Consider the following 15,789-nt stretch of genomic DNA (forward strand, 5'->3'; position numbering starts at 1 on the left):
GGACTCATGAGCCAATTTAGACTTTGGTTCACTGCATGATCTCATGGTCTCATTGCGTATGTCTTATCATCCAAGAAATTCAGCTGTCCTGACCTGAATAATTTATAGATGCTCCCTAAATCCCAGAAGATGACATACTGTCTAAAAACAGCCTCACTCAATGTACAGTGAGCTGCATTCCCAAAGCTGTTAGAGCTTTAAAGCTGCTTTTAAATGCACAATATGTCATTTTCTGCCCCTCTGGGTCTCGTTCTTCATCCCCATTACCATCATTGAAGTCAGCTTCTCCTGATTCCTTCAATATTCATCGTTCAGGAGTTTTTCAGGAGCAAATGATCTGCAGATGTCTCCTCTACTCCAAAACAAACGGACCCGGTGATTTAAACCAGTTAAAACTCTGAATAAAGCAGTTTCGTCGCGCGCATCGGCGGAGGGGCTGCGAGCCGAGCTGCCGCTGAGGTTTGCTCAGCTTGCTTCTCTGATAACCTAATAATAAGTGTGCTGAGTCCCATCCTGTACACTCTGTACACCTACGACTGCACACCGACCCACAGCACAAACCGGATCATCAATTTTTCAGACGATGCAACTGTGGTGGGGCTGATACAGAACGACGACGAGTCTGCCTACAGGGATGAAGTTCAAAAACTGGCTGCGTGGTGCACTGACAATAACCTGGCACTTAACTTCACCAAAAAAAAAGAGCTGATTATTGACTTCAGGAGGAGGAGAGAGGAACCGGCTCCTCTTTACATCAAAAGAGACATGGTGGAGAGAGTCACTGACTTCAAGTTCCTGGGTACATCCATCTCCCAGGACCTGACACGGACTGTGAACATCACCTCTCTGGTCAAGAAGGCTATATTTCCTGAAGACCCTGCGGCGAGCAAATCAGCTGTTGCTGTCCTTCTATCGATGCTCTGTGGAGAGCATCCTCTCTCATGGCATATTCTGGTGTGGTTTGCTAGCTGCACTGTGGCCGACAGGAAGCTGCTACGGAGAGTCATTAAAACTGCACAGGGCATCATAAACACACAACTACCCACCCTAGAAGACGTTTACAGGGCTCCATGTTTGCGCCGGGCCGAGAGCATCACACAGGACTCCTCCCACCCAGCCAATCACCTTTTCACCCTGCTGCCTGTCTGGGAAGGGATACAGGTCCACGAAGGCCCGCACATCCAGACTTATGAACAGTTTCTACCCATGTGCCATAAAGGAACTGAACACTAATAAATAATGGTGCAATAGCAGTCTTTCTATGAAAACAAATGTGCAATATCAGACTTTTTTTATTGTTGTATTTATTATATTTATTGTTTTTATTCTGTGTCTTTTGCCTTTTATAAGGGTACTTGTCATTTTATTTGTGTATCTGTTACAAACCCTCCCTTTTCTGACTGCTGTTGGATTCTTTGGCTTTATTGGCTGAGCTGGCAGTTTGGTAGGGCTATTAGTCAACTTAAATGACAAAAAAATACAGTACATCCATGTGTCCTAAGCAGAATATTGGATCTGGCGTATGTTTGGACCAGATTCTTATAGCATGTTTTCCTTATTTCTCTGCAAGGATAGTTTTCTAAAGACACTTAAAAAATAACAAATTTACTATTTAGGTCTCCAAAAAAGAACCAATTAAGATGAAATATGGCAACCCTAAGGACCTGACTAGTCTTTTTAAACAACCCAACTTATTATTCCCAATAAAGCAATGAGTTACAATTCATTACTGTAAACTAACAAGCCCCAAAAAATATGTTGAATGTTGGGGGGCTCATACAAATAGCAGCAGAAATGCATTTAGACAGCAAGCAGCTGGTGAGATGAATCATCACAACTACATAAACTGGAAGCTTAATGTGTGTGTGTTGGGGGGGGGGGGCTCCATATTATGTACAAAAATTGTGTTACAGAGAAAAATAAAAAGCAACAGACAAACCTTCCTGGGAGGGATAATAAATTATTCATTTACTTGTGTAGTCTTACACACACAAACACACACACACACACACACACACACACACACACACACACACACACACACACACACACACACACACACATATTCAGAGACTATGCTCAAAGACACATTTGTGGTCGAGGATAAACAGCATCTTAGATGTAGTAAGCTGAAAGCAGGATAGAGGGATGTTAAGCATGTTTTTATTTATTCATATTTCATTTGCAGGAACGCATTAAGGATGCAATAAAATCACACACACAGATGTCACACATTTTTACAGTAAGCCGTTGAGCAAAGTTGTCAGTCAAAGTTATTTACTAAAAATGACAACTACCGTGCAAACTTGTTTCCAGCTGCAGCAGGCAAAAAATTCAGCAAAAGAAATAAATAAATGTTCTGATAAATCCACTGTACACTACCTTCCCAGCATTAAACAGCAGGCAGATAGAGTTAGAAACTAGCTGATCAACATGGTTGATCATATAGCAGCTAAAGAGCCAAAATAGTTTTTAGCAAAAGTTGGAGTGTGTATTGGATGTGTAAATAGACTTGCTAAAAATGGTCGCCATAACATCTTCATACAGTGATGTCTATGGTTTATTTACAGCTTGTTCCGCTGCCTCCAAACAAAATAAAACATAACAAGAATACTGTTTTAACATTCTGGTGATTAATAAAAAAAAAAAAAAAGATCAGTTACTCGGACTGTGTTACAATGTAAAAAAAAAAAAGCATCATCACTCACTTGAGGCTAGATTTTACGTAGGTACCGCTTCTTTTGTTGGTCGATGGGGTACACACATTTCTCTTCTTTAATGTGCTTCTCTCATTCTCTCCTCACTCTCGCAGTGCAGCTCTCTGACTGAAAGTTATATCAGTGACACGGCAGTTTGATAATCCTATGGAAATAACATGTAAATCACAGTTTTGCTCCCAGTGTTTTGTGCTTTCAGACTGGGGTATTCAAAATTGCGATCCATTATTTAACTGTAAATGCAGGAGAGTAGATTGACGATGCCCTTGCAACCTGCACTACAGTAAGTAGTTCTTCACCTTGTTTGAATGGCTTTCCTTCCACAGGACTGAGCAAAGGTGAAACATAATCACAGGTGTGATTACGGTAAACTTGACCTTATAAATGATTCAAAGTGATACTGTCACTTGATTGCAGTGTGGTGGGGGATCATTAAAACATGTCAATGTCAAACATCCACTGCATGTGAACTGACTCTGCTGGATAGAAAAACACACACTCTGCAGGTGTATAGCCAATGAAAGCCTGTTCCAGCTTTATGTTGGTGAGGTCTGTTTAGAATTCAGTGGAAGGATTTCATGGTTCTATGGTTTGTGACAAATTCTCCAACCCTGGGCATGTAAAACCCTTTTTAGAGCCATTGGATGAAGTCCAAAATGCATGGCGGTCAAGCTAAAATCAAAGCTGTTTTGCTTCGATACCAAAAAGTTTTTTTAGCCCGCAGGGAGATGTGCATGTAACGCTAAACACTGTACATGCACTGTTAATACTTTACAACGTTAAGGGTGAATGCAGAACAAAGTGTGCCCAAAGTTAAAGTGCTCATATTATGCTTTTTGGCTTTTCCCCTTTCCTTTATTGTGTTATATATATTTTTGTGCACGTTATAGGTTTACAAAGTGAAAAAGCCCAAAGTCCACCCCAAAGGCACTTACCATTAGGGCTGGGCAATATGGAGAAAATCAAATATGACGATATTTTTGACCAAATACTTCGATATCGATACCGCATCGATACTGTAGTGTTGACTATTGGTGCTTTCACAAAATATTTACACAATGAGATTTTTGATAAATAATCATCAGTAATGTGGATATAATGACTAAGTGGGTAAAGGCAAATAATAGAACAGTTACAGCAGTCTGCTAAGTTCAGAAAATGACATAACTTTACTGTAATGCAGCCTTTAAAACCAGAAAAAGACAACACTTGCCATATATGCCATATTACGATATTACAATATCCAAAATCTAAGACGATATCTAGTCTCATATCACGATATCGATATGATATTGATTTATTGCCCAGTTCTACTTACCATCTTCCAGAGAAAACACTGTTCACAAACTGCTCCAAACAGCTCTACTGTAGTCCAGCCTTTACTTCCGTGACGAACGTGCGTCACTTTGTAACACACGTTATAATGCTCGCCTAGCTGCTAGCATGGCACTCCCTCATACTCTGCAACTGACTAGCTAGCAGTGCTTACCTAGGTACTGCGGTACTGCGCATGTGCGACTCCCAACAAAGATTGAACAGAAGTGAGATGCCTCACTCTGTAGCTAAAACAGAGAGCTCAACACACAGGGTGAAAAGAGGAGCTGCAGCAATGTGCAGTACAACAAAAATATGGTGTTTATTGAAAATTAAACCAAATAAACCTATTCAAGTACAACCTCTAAATACAATTATGAACCTGAAAATGTGCATAATATGAGGTCTTTAAGTAAGGAGGTTTATGTGGTAAATGAGCATTTAGCGTGTCTGACTTGCGTGCAGTGCACCGAAGTTTGCATCCCAGACCACAACATCACAGACCTGCAATTAATGTTTGCTTCTTTTTAAACCCTAACCACACATCCATGATCTTTACCTAACCTTTACCATAGCAAAGTTTCCATGTGCAGATATCGATGAAAAAAACACTGATATTTTTCTTCTTCTTTCTGCTCTGGTCTGAAGACACTACTTGAACAGTGGCGATTCTACGGTCTGTTGTGGCCCTATAGGGAAGAATTCCTAGGGGGCCCCTCAAAACCAGAGTTCGGCACCATTATGTTCTAAACTACAAATGCTGCTTACGGACCTTGGCTACGGCAAATGCTGCCACTATGTCTTCCAGATCTAAAGACCTTCACACATTTCGCTCTATTGACTCAGTTCTGAAAGTCTCTCCTGGGACAGGAGCTAGACAGACCCGCACTCCATCTCCAGTTCCACTGGCTAGGTTGACTAATAAACGTGAAAGAATGAACGCCATTAGTCTAACGTTAATGCTAGCTAGCTAAAGTTATTTAAATGTCTCCCCCATAGTTAAGGTTAAATGACAGCATTCAGACAGTTACTGTTACACAACTTAATCTTCATTATCTGCTCTACTTACCACTGTCTTGCTTTCTTTTCTTCTCATCCTTATGTTTTTCTCTCTCTTTTTTCACTCCCAGAACTTTCAATAGAAAAAGATTCTATCATGCTTTGACGGGAATGACATGGGACCCCTTCAGATGTCATTGCAAGTAGTCATTTGTTTGTTTAATGGGGAGGGGGGGGGTTGCGTTCACTATGGTTGCCACATTTTGACACATTGCTGTGGAGTAAAATTTGTCAGCCCTCGGGGGCCCCTTAACGGCCTGGGGCCCCAAGCAGTTGCCTGGCTTGCCTGTTGACAAGCTGCAGCTCTGTTCTTGAAAATATATATCTCTAAACTAAACATACAGTACATTTGTCTGATTTGTCAACCAAACTCCAAGCTTTAACTTTTTAAATCAAAACTCGAACTACCTTGGATGAATTAGAAAACTTTAAAATTTAATCGGTTATCATCTGTTGCAAATTTAAAACTCTGTTAAGCACAACAATTTGGACCTTATACTGTACAGAAAGGGGCGTTCCGTCTGTCTCTTTGCTGACTTTGTAAAACATATAGCCTGTCACTCAGGTGAGAAATGCAGCGCGAATGAACACAGACAGACGGGATTTCACTTGTGATTACCCAATATTACTGTAATGCACTGCTCTTTCTGCAGCCAATCAGCATTGCTCCTTCTCTGCTGCTTGCATTATTTCGCCATGCAGGTCTATATACAGTACAAGGATATAAACAATCAGTATTCCTTTAGAATTAGAGGTCAAGCCTACCCCACTAGCGAATCCTGTGTCAAAGTTAACAAGGTGGGTTCATCCTGGGTGATCACAGCCAGAATGTATTTTAGGATAGCTTACATTGGTTGTGTTCAAAGTCAAATCACATGTCGAATTTGTTCTAACTAGATTTTAATATAATAATATATATATATATAATATTAATATGCACAGTGTACAAATAATCATTTTTTCGCAATTCTTTTATCATAAATTACAAGACATTTATACACATTTTGTCCACAAAATGTGCAGCGAGTTTTCAAATATTCCTGGAGCTGTCTCATCATTGCCCACATTATATATAAAGAGATTTGAGCATGTATGCTTCTTTTAGAATACCTAATTTAGTCGCTTTTAGTGTTAACGACTATGCTAAGGCCTTTTTGTTTTTTACAATTAAACTGTAATAAAAGATTGGGACACATCTCTGATTTATCTAGAAGAAATTGTTAGACTCGTTCCACGTTCATTTGAGAAAGGAAGGGATTCAAAATAATCTACTCTAACTGGGCTACTGTATGGGCAATTTAGCTACATCAGCAATAATGTCATTCAGCTCCAATAAATGGCCTTTCTGTTTTTTCCAGTTAAGCATGAAATAGCTTTAACTTTTCAGAAGAAAATAGGCACTTTACCATGACTTTAAGTTACTCACATCTTTCTTAAAGTGATGGTTCAGAGTAATTTCACCCTAGGGTCCTTTGCACCACGACCTTGAGCCAAACAACCCCCCAGAAGCTTTTTTCACCTGGGTCGAATATTGGGAGAGTTAAGGTTATCAGCAGAATAGCTAAGTGCAGGCACTAATGGATCCAAGAGTGTATCTTGTACATTACCCCACTAATAATGCCCAAAATGATGCCAAAATACAAATTCTTTTCGGTGTTGTAATTTGTAGACGTCCCTAAGCACTCGTCTTACTGCTGGTAGCAGCAGCAGCAGCAGAGAGCAGAAGCCAACAGGCAAGTGTTATTTAAAATAAACTCCTGGTGTACTTACAAACTTTCCAATCCATCGTTTTATGAGTACATAACCTATTGGTACTAGTGTAGAAGTTTGGTATCATTTCGGGCATTATTAGTGGGGTAATGTACAAGATACACTCTTGGATCCATTAGCTCCTGCACTAAGCTATTCAGCTGATAACGCTAACTCGCCCAATGTTTGACCCAGGTGAAAAAAGCTTCTGGGGGGTTGTTTGGCTCGAGGTCATGGTGCAAAGGACCCTAGGGTGAAATTACTCCGAACCATCACTTTAAAGTAGTATAAATTATTATCTATAATTTTTTAGTAATTCTTTTGCTGAGACTGTTTCAAAAGGAAAGGAACTGATTTACAGGGTATCTTCTTTATTTTAGTGTGTGTGTGTGTGTGTGCGTGTGTGTGTGTGTGTGTGTGTGTGTGTGTGTGTGTGTGTGTGTGTGTGTGAGACGGAGCAGATCGGTCGGTTATAAGTGAGAATGTGTTGTTGCTTCAGTCTGACTGATTCACACATTTCTAACAAGTGCATGCATATAAGCATCACACCCTCAGAGAGAGAGACTCAAAAGAACATAAAAGTTCCACTTCTCTCTGCTGATATTAACTGTTGTGTAATACTGTACCACAAATTAACATTAGGGCTGCAACAATTTTCTTTCGAGCGTTTTTTTCTTTCTTTAGCTAACAGCTAACTGAATATGTAAACGGGCTTAGCTGCTGTTGAGTTGAAACTCTATCAAATCAAACATTGGAAAATGCTTCCACAGACTTTCATTCTTCTTCCCCATGGTATAAAAAAATCTTAGCAACCATGTCAACATTAATTTGACCATGTTATAGGTTTTTAATTGTAATGAATTGCAATTATACAGTTGTACTTGATGAATGTGCTGCTATTTATATGTCAGTGCTTGTAGATGTGTCTGTATAATTGTTAGTGTGATAGAAACTATGTTATGGTGTTGCATTCAAATGAATGCGTTTGGTGATTGTTCTGTGTGTACCTACCCAGGGACTGAAGATGAAAATTAGCTATTAGCTACATCTGGCATGAATCATGTCTTTTTATCTTGAGATTAATGTTTTTTTTGTTGTGTATGGTAATAATAATTAAATTAGATCCTGAGACTGGGTGTGTTTTTCCTATCTTTGGAAAGCAATGGAGCACATAAGTAAACATTCTCTGCTGCTGAACATGAAATATTGGTTATGGAACTGCAATCAGACATTCTTCCTACACAAAGATAATAGATGTGAGGGAATATTTGTTTAAATTATGAGTTCAACAAAAGGATCAGTGATTGAATTGGAAAGGTTCTCCAGAATGTAAATAGTACATGGTTGATTTATTGTTTTTGATGGTTTTAATACTTTTCAGACTTTTTTGTTAACAGAAATCAAACAAGACTAAAGCCTGTTTTACAGTTGTGCGGAGGCTCCACGCAGAGTTTTCGCCGTAGCCTACGTAAGTGGCCTTATGTTTATACTTGTGCGCTCGTGTGTGCGTCGAGCCGGCACGTGTGTGTGTGTGGGGAGTGGGTGATAGTGCGAGAGAGAAGTGAGAGAGTGACAGCCATTAGCTTTGGAGCGAGTACCGACTCTAGAGTCCCTTGTGTTTTCTAAACCCTCTCCTTGATTTCATGTTGTTTATGGAGAAGGAGAACAAGGAAATGAGTCAAGGGAAATGCAACGCTACCAAGCCACGGCCGAGCGACGTGCGTCGCTGCGACGTGTAGTTAAATTTTTCGAGAGGTGCACGTCAGGCTACGGCGTAGGGTCTGACATAGACACAGAGGGGTCTGTGGTACGCCGTCGATTCTACGCAGAACCATAAAACGGCCTGTAAGGCTTTAAGGCTTAGGCACAGCGGTGCTCTGAGCTAAGTGCTGTCAGCATGCTAATATGCTCCCAATGACAATGCTAAAATGCTAATGCAGAACTCATATACTTTTTACCATGTTTACCATCTTATAACTTATTTTTGCAAACAGCATTGCACATTTTACATCTGCCTTTCCCAGGAACGTAACCATACGCAATCTCAGCCAACAACTGATGCTTTAATTTTATATACACAAATATGCTTGTCTGTTATTTGACCGCATAAAATCAAAAAGAGCACTGTATCAAATATGGACAAACACTATTTTATCACTCCATATATACCCGACAATGTTAGCTGTTAGATAAATTTCTCTGTGGCTAATGTTCCAGTTTTAATGAATGATAAAGGGTATTCCGTTATTGGTATTTGTCATTGACAAATTTTGATCGAGAAAGTATTTCAGCTGTTACAGTATGGTGATTGGGAAATGATCTAGGTATATTAACACTAGCAGTATTAAATGAACTATCAATATTTAATGAATGGTGGCAATGTTGCTACTGGGATTAAACTGAACTGAACTCAAACATCATTACATTTTATTAGGTAATCATCATAAATCAATGCATGTATGTTTGTGAAAGTGTATCTGTGTGGATCCAATTGCAGCTCATTATACTTTCTACATGAAACTGCTAGTTAATAAAAGAGCTCCTGTTTTGATTCTCATTTAAGTGGCCAGTTAATGATGATGTGAAATGGTCTTTGAAAGAACAAGTTCAAAGTCTTTTGGAGGGACAAAGACCCAGGTACAGTCAGGTGATAGTTACAGATGATGTTTTGCATGTTGTTCGCCTGTTGCATTCAGCTACCTGACTGATTCAATCAACTACGTGTCAGTGTTGCGTTCAGCTTACTGTCTGCTTCAGTTTACAGGCTGCTGCTTGCCTCTGCTCTGCAGTCTCATTCATTCACTGTGGCTTGATCTGAACAGCATTGCACTTTGACATCTGGCTGTCTGCCTTGGTTGATTCTGGGCTATTTGCGAGGTTCTTAAGGTGTCCTGTCCTTTAAGGAGCATGTTGCATTACCTATGCACTGGCTGAGACTGGCCAGTTTCTTTGATATGTGAATGTCACAAACTTCCTGGTGCTGAATGTAATTGTTATGGTGGTGTAGTGGGAGAGTATATCCCAACGCCCCACATCTGCTTTGATTTTGGACATTAGTATACCATAATTCTCAATATACAGTTGGGAAGCATGAGGCGTAATAACCACACCCAAATATCTGAAGCCCCGGGTGGGCCAGTTAAATGAAGCTATTTTGTCCAATTCATTTGGTTTGTCCCCTACCAACCACAAAGCTTGTGATTTGGTCTCATTGACCTTATAGCCCGAAACTAGTCCAAATTCTCTCAGGTACTCTAACAATGCAGGAACAGAAGTCAATGGGTTAGAAAAATATTAAATAACGTCATCGGCATACAGTGACAGTTTGAACTCTGTGCTTCCGACAGTTACTCCTTGTACTCTATCTTCCCTAATCAACTCTGCCAATGATTCAATACTAATTGCGAACAACAGGGGGCTGAGGGGACAACCCTGTCTGGTTCCTCTTTTAAGCACAAATTTGTCCGAGATATAGCCATTTACCCTAACTTTGGAGGTAGGATTCAAGTACATCACCCCAATCCAAATGATACATTTAGAATGAAATCCCAATTTCTTTAAAGTATACTCTAAAAACAACCAGTCCACCCTATCGAATGCTTTCTCAGCATCAAGGCTGAGAAGCATTGATGGGTTTGTTTTTGTCCTAGCTATTGTCATTATGTTTAATGTTCTCCTAATGTTATTAATTCCCAATCGACCTGGTATGAAACCAGTTTGGTCAGTACCAATTACATGTTTTATACACTCCTGTAATCTTTTGGCCAATATAGATGTTAAGATTTTCATGTCGCAGCATAACAGACTTATTGGTCTATATGAAGAACAATTTATTGGGTCTTTGCCTTCTTTATGGATTACGGATATTGTTGCTTGAGACCAAGATTTAGGTGGGTCATTTTGAGTGAGAGCATAATTAAAGGTACTTTGTAATAGAGGGATAATTTCATCTTTGAAACATTTATAGAACTCACCTGGGTAGCCGTCCACCCCTGGGGACTTTAAATTCTTAATGGCACCTTCAATTTCTTTTATTGAGATTGGTTTTACTAATGCTTCAGATTGGGTGTCAGTTAATGAAGGTAGATTAATATTTTCCAAAAATCTTTCAATCTTAATTGCCTTGTCAGTGGCTTCTGGTGAGTCATACAATGCTTCATAATAAGTGGAGAATGCATCGGCAATATCTTTAGGATGAGATATAACTTTTTTGGAATTTGGATGTTGAATTTTCGCTATTGTACGACTGGCCTGTGCTTTGCATAATTGAAAAGCTAGTAATCGACTAGCTCGATTTCCCGATTCATAGTATCGTTGATTAGCAAATCGTAGGGCCCCCTCTGCTTTATATGTTAACAGGTCATTAAGCTCTTGTCTGCGCTTCTTTAAAGCTTGAAGAGTATTTTCTTGACTAGTCTCCTTATGCTCCTTTTCTAAGTCTAAAATATTTTGTTGTTCCTTAATCCTTTCTTTCTTAATTTTAGATGATAGTGCAATCAATTTTCCTCTTATAACCACTTTCGCTGCCTCCCATAACATAGAGGTCTAGACCTCTCCATTATCATTATGACCTAAATAATCTTTCCATTCTTGCTTAATCTTTTGTACAACACTCAAATTATTAAGGAGGGAAACATTTAACCGCCACTGTTTTAAACTGCTACTTTTATCCAGAACCAACGAAAGGACTAACAGAGCATGATCAGAGATTGTTATTGATTCAATATGGCAGCTAGTCGCTTTGTAAACATCTCCTTTTAACATACATAACATATCTATTCTGGAGTAGCTACCATGTACTTTAGAGAAAAATGTGTAATCTCGTTCTTTAGGATGTTTTTGGCGCCATACATCCACTAAACCCATCTCTTCCATCATACTCCGCAGTACCCCTGTTTTTCTTGGCATTGGACCAGCCTCAAAAGGTTGTTTATCTGATTGTTGGTTCAACACGCAGTTGAAATCCCCACCCAGTATGAACAACCCCTCAACTAATGAGGTTAGAACGACTGAGATGTCTTTGAAAAAAGCAATGTCGTCTTCGTTTGGGGCATACAAATTTAAAATGGATATTTTTATCTCTCCTATTGTTCCAACAATCAAAATGTACCGACCTGCTTTGTCCGCATGTGTTTTCTCAACAGTGAGGCCCAGAGCTTTTTGCACCAATATGGCAACCCCTCGTTTTCTTCCCTCTTTATGCGCCGAACTAAAAACCTGTCCTACCCGTTCCCTCCGTAGTTTTTGGTGCTTTTTATCATCAAGATGGGTTTCTTGAAGTAAAGCGATTGAACAATTTAGTTTTTTTAGTTGGGACAAATTTTTTTTCCTTTTGATGGGATGATTAATGACCATTTATGTTATAACTAATCACATTGAGATTACTCATACCATGTTTTTAGAAACAGAAAACATATATCACCATACATGATACTGTCGAGTGCCGAAACAAAGAGAACAGAGATAATAACAGTGTGAATAGCTATGATGAACAAGTCTTTATGAACTTCCAGAAAACCAGTGGTTAGCCCTTGAGATAAGAACAACTGAAGAACACGTAAAGGGCATCCCACTCCCGGTGTCCATTGGGCAGAGAGCGCATGCCCTCCGGGTAAAGTGCACATTGTGTAGTGGAGACGATCTTCCAGGCAAACCTATGGTTGCAATCAGACCGACCTAAGGCCAAGATCAAATACAAGCCCACCCCCCCCCTCCAGACAGACCCAGTCCCAATGTACTTCAGTGCGAAATTTTAAGCCTATCCTGTCCAGCTTTAATCATCGATCATATTTAATCGATCGTGTGTCAATGGAAGTCAAGCACCTCAGCCTGAATGTGTCACACTGAGCTGGTGTGAAGCGTATCTTTTAATTACCTTCTTACTGCTTATTTTCCCCTCCCTTTGGTCAATCTATACACTTTAGAGATCCAAACCAACACAGAACTTTGACCTAGGCGACCTGTGTTCGTGCCCCCTAAAAGTCACCGTTGAGTTATTTTAACTTCAGTTAACAAACGGAACTGCTTCACGTTCTACGTGACGTGCGTAATTACGCAATGACATGTACTTACATAGGTAGTCTCGCTTTGCCAGACCCTCCTCCAAAGCACGAGAGTCTGGCTACTCCACATAGCATTCAGGGATGGGAGGAAAATGTGCTCTGTGCAATCCGATGTTCCGAAGTGGAACGTCAATATATATAGACTATTACGTAGGTAATGTAACAAATGTGCAGATTCTAACCCAAACGACAATCTTTTCCTAAACTTAAGCAAATAGTTGTTTTTTTGCTTAAACATAAACAAACTGTGACTGTTACGTTATTTAGAAAACAGTCCTGTGGGTGGTTTTAGAGGGAAGGAACAATCGACCTATGTAGTCGTGATTGAGGACTGTTTTGTGTTTGCCTGAAAGTGGAGTAACTGCATAGTAGAGTAAAAATGACTGAGTACATTTCTAAGGTTTAACCACTATCAATAAGGTTATTCCCACGTAGCTCAGATCCATTAATTGAGCCATACATTTCAATGATGTTTTACATGCATGCTATGGCATGTTATAAGAAGCGAACGGTCATGCAATTAATATTTATTTAGTTGTATATGCAATGGGTAGATACAATGGCCTTATATATTAGTTTAATTAAAAGAACCGTTACCCACTCCTATTTTTTTATTTTATTACATTTAAAATAACATTTCCATGTATTTCACTTCATGCCAGTAGATGGCGCTGTTGCACTGCTTCACCGTGGTGGCTTTTTTAAACCTTTCCAATCTCTGTTAATATCAAGAGTATATCACCACTACGGTTGTCTGTGTAATGTATGTTGTCATGTTCTGTGTAGAAAGGTTATTATGATGTGTTTATATGTATTTGCTAGCAGCTTTAGCTAGCGAGCTAGCAGAAGCTAGTGGAAGTTAGCCTGTCATCGTCAGTGAATGTTCTCTCGTCTTTCTGTACGGACTGTAAACAGTGTTGTGTCAATTGAACATCAGTATGTTTAAGTATAATATGTAATGTCTATTAAGTCACTCTGTACTTTGTATCATTTTGTTTGTATTGCCAGTGCTCTGTTCAGTATACATTTTGTTAGCCAGAGCCTGGCAGTGTTCTATGGAGGCTACGCCGCCGTCAGTTGATGTGCGCATGCCTGTAGACACACACCCAAACGGCAGACTGATGCGTTGTGTTGGTGATTGATTATCACACAGTCATGTGAACAGTTTAAATCTTAATATAGTATTCTTGGTTGCAATGTATGTCATAGAAGTAATCCAATGTAGCCTCTGATCTGTTGTATATGTGCACTCTAAAGGAATAATCTAACAGATAGCAAGATAGCCCTGTAGCCTATGTCTACATACTTGAATGTGCAATATCAATCGTTTCAAGATGTAATATGATCTATAGTGTCATTTGTTGATGTATATTTGATATATTATACAGTAAGACTGGTATCTATTTCACAATATGTTATTAATGGGTTTTGTATTTTATCTGATATATACCAATGCTTTTCATATTGGTTTGTTTATTGTATTCAGTATATTTATAGACCATTTCTATATTATATAGTCCATGTAATGGCTAAAGTTACGGGTTAGTATCTCGTACTATTATTGAGATATTTATATAATTATAGTGTATTTTATAATTGTATGTGTTGTTAATTGTCCAGTGTCGTAGTGTGTGCTAGGCCTATCTGTTGGCACTGTTATTGAGTTACTTTTTGCAAAGAAACTAAAACGACAACAAAAAAAGAGAGATATTTGGAAATAAACTCAGCGCTTGAGAAAGACATAATTTCTGTATCTCCAACTTCTTTCCAACCCACAGTGCTATCCAGCCTGTGGCCTTGTACCCGCTCAGATTCCCCCAGGTCTGAGGCCGGTAACATATACACAAGCTGACCAGTAACAAACCCTAATACCATATGACCATACTTAAAGGTGCAGTAGGTAAGACTTATGAAACTAACTTTCTGTTATATTTGCTGAAACTGACCCTATGTTCGAGTAGAACTACATGAAGTAGGTAAATTAAAAAAATCCGCCTCCTCTGGCACCACCTACAGCCTGTAGTGCAATTTGCAAAAATCCACAGCTCCCTCTTCAGATGCACCAATCAGGGCCAGGAGGGGTGTCTACCTGCGTGTCAATCACTGCTCATGCACACTCATTCATTCTCCCTTGTGGGTGGGAGGGGCTTAGGAGAACGTTTTGGGCTTTCGCAGAAAGTGGGGAGGGACTGAGAAGTTGTCGATGTTCACATTTTTTGGCTAAGTCCTGGATCTTTGCAATCCTACCTACAGCACATTTAAACGTTTTACATTTTTTGTAACTAATAAAAAAATCTCAAACTGTCAGATACAGGTGTCCATCCCTGAAGGCCCAAGGATTAATTCACCTCCCACAAGCTTACCTGCATATTAACTTTAAGTGAAAAGCTTGCATCTATTCCCACACAGATTCAGCACAATTTCAAAGCTCATATAAAATTAAATTCACATGATTATTTTCAAAAGCCACAGTCCCCCTAGAAATGAGCTTCAGATGTACAGTATGGGATCCAGGCAGGTGGGGACACAGCTGTATGTATCAGCTGACAGCATTAAGTTGCCATTTTCTCTTGTAAAATAATTTCATTTTCTCCTTTGGTTCAGCTCGGCAGCTTGTTCTGCTTGTCTGTTCTAGTTTGACTCTGCCACTTGGTTTAGTGTGACACCTGTGAATATTTGCATTGTGCCATTTGTCAACTTCCTGGTCCAAAAGTACTTATGTATTTCATGTTTTATGCACCTGTGGAGATCACTGCTTCAGTGGGTCTATAACAAATGTAAAATTGCTAAATAAACAAATGGTAGGTACAGATAGACTGTAGTGAAATAAATGATGTGGATTGGGACTATTATGGACATTTTGATATTTTTTTCTGCTTGGATAAACT

The sequence above is a fragment of the Perca fluviatilis genome, chromosome 20 (genome assembly GCF_010015445.1).
Source record: "Perca fluviatilis chromosome 20, GENO_Pfluv_1.0, whole genome shotgun sequence".
Classification (NCBI taxonomy): domain Eukaryota; kingdom Metazoa; phylum Chordata; class Actinopteri; order Perciformes; family Percidae; genus Perca; species Perca fluviatilis.